Source organism: Rhipicephalus sanguineus, chromosome 2, assembly GCF_013339695.2.
Source record: "Rhipicephalus sanguineus isolate Rsan-2018 chromosome 2, BIME_Rsan_1.4, whole genome shotgun sequence".
Lineage (NCBI taxonomy): Eukaryota > Metazoa > Arthropoda > Arachnida > Ixodida > Ixodidae > Rhipicephalus > Rhipicephalus sanguineus.
In genome coordinates, this window is record NC_051177.1 from 107,072,128 (window position 1) to 107,078,127 (window position 6,000).

Consider the following 6,000-nt stretch of genomic DNA (forward strand, 5'->3'; position numbering starts at 1 on the left):
AAGTCCATATCTGCCCAATTTTTAATATACCCATATATGGGATCCCTATATAATGTCATATATGGCCATATCTGGCAAATTTTTATATGCCCATATATCAGCTTTTTATATTTTGGGTCGTAATCATAAAATAACAGCGGAAAAGACGGACGAACACACAGAGACAGCACGATTTACCGTCGTTGTGATATTTTGGGTGTCATATATTGCTGCACCTGGGCAGTGTAGCATATTAAACATATAAAGACAGGGACCTAGGGCTACTCTACGGTGCACATCTGAGGAACAGTGTTGCCATCAAATAATAAGCCATGTTTCACTGGTACTTATGGAAATTTTGTTGGTGTCAGCCACTTCGAGAACTGTGGTGGTTCCTTACACTGCCACCCAGTCAATTGCGTGAGAAAACTAGTGTGTGAATCTCACAGGGAATTTAATTGTCATTACTGGAAATGTCACATCAATTTATGCAACTGGTTTATCCAACCACATGAGGCCATGTTTATGAAATAATTCGAATTCATTGAATGCATACTGCCTTACTTTCAGAGACATCATAAAAGAAGTCTTAATCAAAACATCTGTTACCCATATGGGCTGCTGGGGCAGACTCGGACTGTTTAATATTATGCAGCTGCAAAAAACAGTACATGATAACACTTGACGATGGTTGTACATGCAGATGAACCACCAATTTATTCTTTCGGCCTTCTGATAACTTTCAGCATGCCCCACTCTGCCTTGGAAGAATTAGCTTCAGGATTCTCCGTGTGGAACTCGAACCATCTGAAATAAAGCAAAAGTGAATTTTATTTTAGACGAAATTTTCACACAGGACACAAATACTGAAATCTATTGCCAACGGAACAGTTATGAGGTGGCTGTGCAACCTGCAAAAAGTGGTTAGAGTCCTAACAGATATAACATGCTTATCACATTTCAAGCACTGATATTTAAGCAGAATGTAAATAACATGAGTAGCATAGTTACTCAGCTACAGGGTGCAGCATTTCTTCAAGCAAACAGGTCTGAAAATTCCACACGCATTACAATTCACTACTCGACCAAAACTGTGTTTGTAGCACTCACAAAAGCAGTAAAGCAATCAACAAGGTGGTGACCAAACAGTTCCCATGTAATGTATAAAGAGTGGCGACAGTAATGTGCTGGTTTAATAGGAAAGCTCATTTAAAAAGCTTTAGGTATAAATTTTGCCACAACAGATCATGAAATGTGTCCTTCATATTCTGAATATTGCATGCATCAAAGGTTGAATTGGTGAAGTTGAGGCATGATAGCTGCAGACTTATTTAAAAAGCATGCAGTTCATGTGTGAGAATGGTGAAAATAAATATTACGTATCAGGATATGTCAAGTCATAAACTCTGTGTGCTGCATTTTTTTCTGGTTTAAAAATAGGAGGCATATGCTGCATTTTTTCCCAGCTTAAAATTGGTTTATGTTGAATTAGGGTGTGTTAAAAACAAGTGGGTGCCAGAACCATCTGTTTGAGAACATCACCTCTGTATGTCCCAACAGCAAACATGTACATTTTTTTCATTTGCATTATTTTCTCTAAGGGGACCGGGGGGTGTCATATTTTGTGGAGCCATTGTCTTGCTTTCAGCTCCATTTGGTTGCGGCCCTGTGTATTGCTAAGGCTCCTTGAGAAAACACCTCGAGAGAATAAATCAGTTGTTCTTGCATGCTAGATTGGACAGTCATCTATATGCCTGCTTAGCCCACAAGACATCCTTGTGCCTTACTCTGTTCCCTATAACAGGTAATAAACTTTTCCCAATTGAAACAAGAATGAGCAAGGTTATTTTAGGCAAACTAACTTTCGCTAACTTTCATATTATGAATGTAACAGGTACAGAAGAACTGAGTGATTACAGTGAAAACTCGATCTAACAAAGTGATAAGGATGCTTGAATTATTTTGTTAAACCTGGAAGTGTTCTTTACGCATAGCATACAAGAAATAACCTGTGTAGCTGTATATATCACATGACTAGCAATTTTTTTTCCTAAGATATTCTGCTTCAACGTGCCTTACTTCAAATTTCCTCACTTCCTTTACACGAGTCGTGTTTCCTGCATACCAGTCGCGGTCACTCTGCCTTACTACAGTGAACATGTGGCCACGAGAATTTTCTGAAATGCTGCTCTATTAGCGGAGTTACATGCGTATGATCAAAATGCAGCCCTCCCTCGTTTCACTCTTTCATGCACTACACTCCATTCGTTAACTTATCTCTCCTCCTGGGCAAGTATTTCTCCTCACCGTGCGAGAAGGATAAGCAGCGAATATGCATACCTGCAGGCAGACAAACAGGTTTTCTCAGCTGCTGACACGACCAGATTTTCTGGTCACGTCACTACCAACTCTGGGGATACCGAAAGGCCCAAAGAGGAGCACAAGATTGTTTTTTATTCCGTGGCTATGTTTGGCATTGTTTATCGTTGCAAAAGTTTGAACTCGAAGCACACATTTACTTGAAATGTTAAAAATAGTGAAGCTGGTTTTGAGGCCCTTCAGCATTAATTAGATTAATATGGTCCTTTTAGTTAAAATTCAATTAATCTTTTACTGAATCAAGATCTAACAGAATCACATCTGATCTAACAGAATCACAAATAGGTAGGCGAGTTGGTTTGGGTTCATAATGAAGGGACAAGGGGGCAGCGCTAGGACGAATACAAAGGACGAGAAGACAGGACAAAGCGCATGTCCTGTCTTCTTGTCCTTTGTATTCATTCTAGTGCTGCCCCATTGTCCCTTCATTTTGATCTAAATTTTGAAATAACCATTATTAATTCATACTGATTATAATAACTTTTTTTTTAACAATCACACAAATTATATAAGTCCATTTCTGTTAGCCTATCCATTTCTTAAGCCAATCCTCCAAAGTGGGTGTTGTTCAGAGCGCGATGCTCTCAACCATTATTGTGAGAAACACGATTACCGCATCAAGTTCAACAATGCCGGTGAAACTGACACTAAAATTAATCCCATGAAGAGACTTGGAATCATGGGAGCTTCTAAGCTCATATGTGCACAGCCTTCGAGGGCACCAGCAAAAAAGGGCAACACGATTGCATTGATCGTAATGGAAGAAAGTACAACAGAAAAGCGCTTGTATCTCAAAGGATTTCAGATACAAACATGACTTCCATTTTCTTTACTGGCCAATTGTACTATATACAATTCACCCAGTCTGTATTGTGCTCAGTTGTTTCTTGCGTGCTCCGTCATCTTTTTCTTATCGACATTGTTATGAAGTTGGTGCAGCTGCTGTGTAAGTCTCCCTGGTGTAGACACTCGCCCAGTCTGCTCAGGGAATCTTGCAGAAAATGCCTGTAAGGACTTCTTTTGGCAGCTTGTCTTTTCCCCATATGAGCCCTTGCCCAAGTTTGTACGCAGGAAGGTTAGCAGCCCCAACATCATAATTACACTGTACGCGTCATGAGGTCTCACTTACCCTGGCATGTAAGAAGCGCATTACTTCTGTCAGATACTGGCAGGCCAGGAGGGTTTGGACAAACAGTGTTCCACAGTTTTCATGTACTCAAGAGTGGAACTATTTGTCGAAAAGTACTTTTGAGTTTTGTACATTTAGGAAGTCAGGTCTTCAGGTTTCGTGCAAATGCGACTGTAAACGGTCCAAGAGGGGCAACTGCTGACCTCTGCCAAATGCAGACATTATGCACAGATGGGCAGACATTAAGCTCAGGTACCAGTCCCTGTGTATCCTTTCTGTAAACACTGAAGGAATGCAGTGTTCTGTTGTTCCTGTTTGCCAACTCATCCAAAAGAATGTTAATTTCTAATCTGCTCCATCTCTACTGTGAATTTACTGGAATCTACCCGATGGTTTAACCCTTTCCTTACCAAAGATGAGCTGAGCTCGTCCACACAATTTGTACCGTACCGCTCACACCAAAGACGAGCTAGGCTCGTCCACCCTGAAACAAGCATTTGAAGGCGCCGCAGTTAAGCTACCCTGATTCAATTAGCTGTCTTCTCTTTGGCTTCAACAGATGGCACAGTAAAAAATTTAAAAACACTCTCAAAACATGCATTTTAGTCAAGGAAGGGCTTGATTCTGGCAACTGGAATTAGAAAATGGCATCCTCCTCTGTGCGCGAGAGGTGCGTGCTTGCTTGCAACAGCTCCATTCAAAAAAAAAAAAAAGAGTGCTTGTTTGCCGAAGTGTTGTGAAATGAAGAATTGCAGTTCTCCTGTGAATGCGGCAGTGACTACAAAAAGCAGCATAGTTTCTCTAAACTGCTGGATTCGGATGACGATCGTGCCTCAATACGTCGACAGAGGACGCCGTTAGATGTAACCAAACGCCTACCAGCACGTTAAAGGTTTGTTTTCAAGGACTCGCTAGTCCAATTGCGCTTTACATTTCAAATTTCAAAGAGACATTTTCTGCACTGAAAGCTGGAGATGTTAGGGTGCTTTCCGTGGTGCAGTGCGGTGAAGTCAATCATCTGCATATTTTATAACATACAAAAAATACGTCGCATGTATAATGCTAATAAAGTGTCCTTGAATAATTTTTTACAGCGAAAGCTGTTATGAGATCATTTCACCGGCCGTTTTTGGCGCCGTAGTTGTCCGCCGCCGCCGCCGCCGCCGCCGGTGTCCGTAACCAGTATCGATCGAAATAAGAAAAAAAACGAAATCAGAAAAAAATTCCAGGATGGAACGAGGCTCGAACCTGGGCCCTCTGCGTGGGAGCCCAGTATTCAACCTCTGAGCCATGCCGGTGCTTGAAACTGCTTTGGAAAAACGTCCTATACAGGCTTCATGTCGGGAAGGAACCACATTAGCATATGCAATATAGCGTGGTAGAAGAGTAAAATAAGCACCAAGCGTCGCACAACGCGAATTCTGTAACGAGGCGTCACACAATGCGAATTGCGCAACGAGTAGGTTGTGAAATGCTTCCAACCCATTACAAAGATCTCTGCCATAATTCTTCGTCGTCATCAGGCACAGCATCAACAAAGTGCGCATAATGACTTACATGCGTTTAGCAGGTACCAGGATCTCCGTAAAATAACGAAAAATGGCACAGTGCCTGCTGCCCTACATCTCAAAGATTAGAATGATTTAGAGCGTAGTGGGTTCCTCGCAAGTGCACTTGTATTGGTTGCCAAGGAAGCCTATAAGCGCAGATCCATTTCCTCGGGGTCTCAGTAAAATTACAATGCTTTATAGCGTAGTGGGTTCCTCGCAAGTGCACTTGGATTGGTTGGCAAGGAAGCCCATGAGCGCATGATCCATTTCCTCAGGGTCTCAGTAAAGTTATTCGCCCCCCCCCCCCCGTCTCTCTCCCACGTCAACGTATGTTATACAGCATGACGGGAGAGGGAAATAGCGAGCGGGCGTCACCCAATGCAAATTACATAACTGGTGGGCCGTTTAAAGCTTCCAACCCATTACAAATGGCTGAACCATAATTCTTCATCGTCATCAGTCGTCGCGTCAACAAAGTGCACATAATGCCTTACAGACGTGTAGCTGGTGCCTCGCTTCTCCGCAGAATGACGAATAATGGCTTAGTAGGTGCTTCCCAACTTCACAAAAATTGTGATTTATGGCGTAGTGGGTACCTTTCTAGTCTAGTTGTATTGTAGCCCCAAGAGAGCTTACAACGGGCTCTAGAAACGGCGCTCTTCCAGCTTTCGCTGTGACTGTGCTGCGGTTTCAGCGCAGGCCTGGCGTTTTTTAGTTGTTTCAGGACACTTAGAATCAACCAGCCAAATAAAAAATATGGGTATTTTTGTATCGATTTTGGCCAAAAAAAACTCTCCAGGGAAAGAGTTAAATGGGTGTGAAAGCTTTCAGAGCAGCGCACTTAATCAGGCAAAAACAATAATGTACTATCTGCGTCAAATGAAACCCAAACAGCGGCAAGCCTTCACAATGGTACAGTGCGCGCCGTCCTGTCATTACCATTGACAGGCGCGTGCATCCGGT

The 6,000-nt window shown here is 42.3% G+C and overlaps 1 protein-coding gene across 1 annotated transcript in view; it reads left to right on the forward strand.

Moving 5' to 3' along the window:
- The window catches only part of LOC119381793 (cytochrome P450 2H2-like), a 30,874-nt gene that overhangs the window by 18,842 nt on the left and 6,032 nt on the right, over positions 1–6,000 (forward strand). The gene's annotated exons all lie outside the window — the stretch shown is intronic.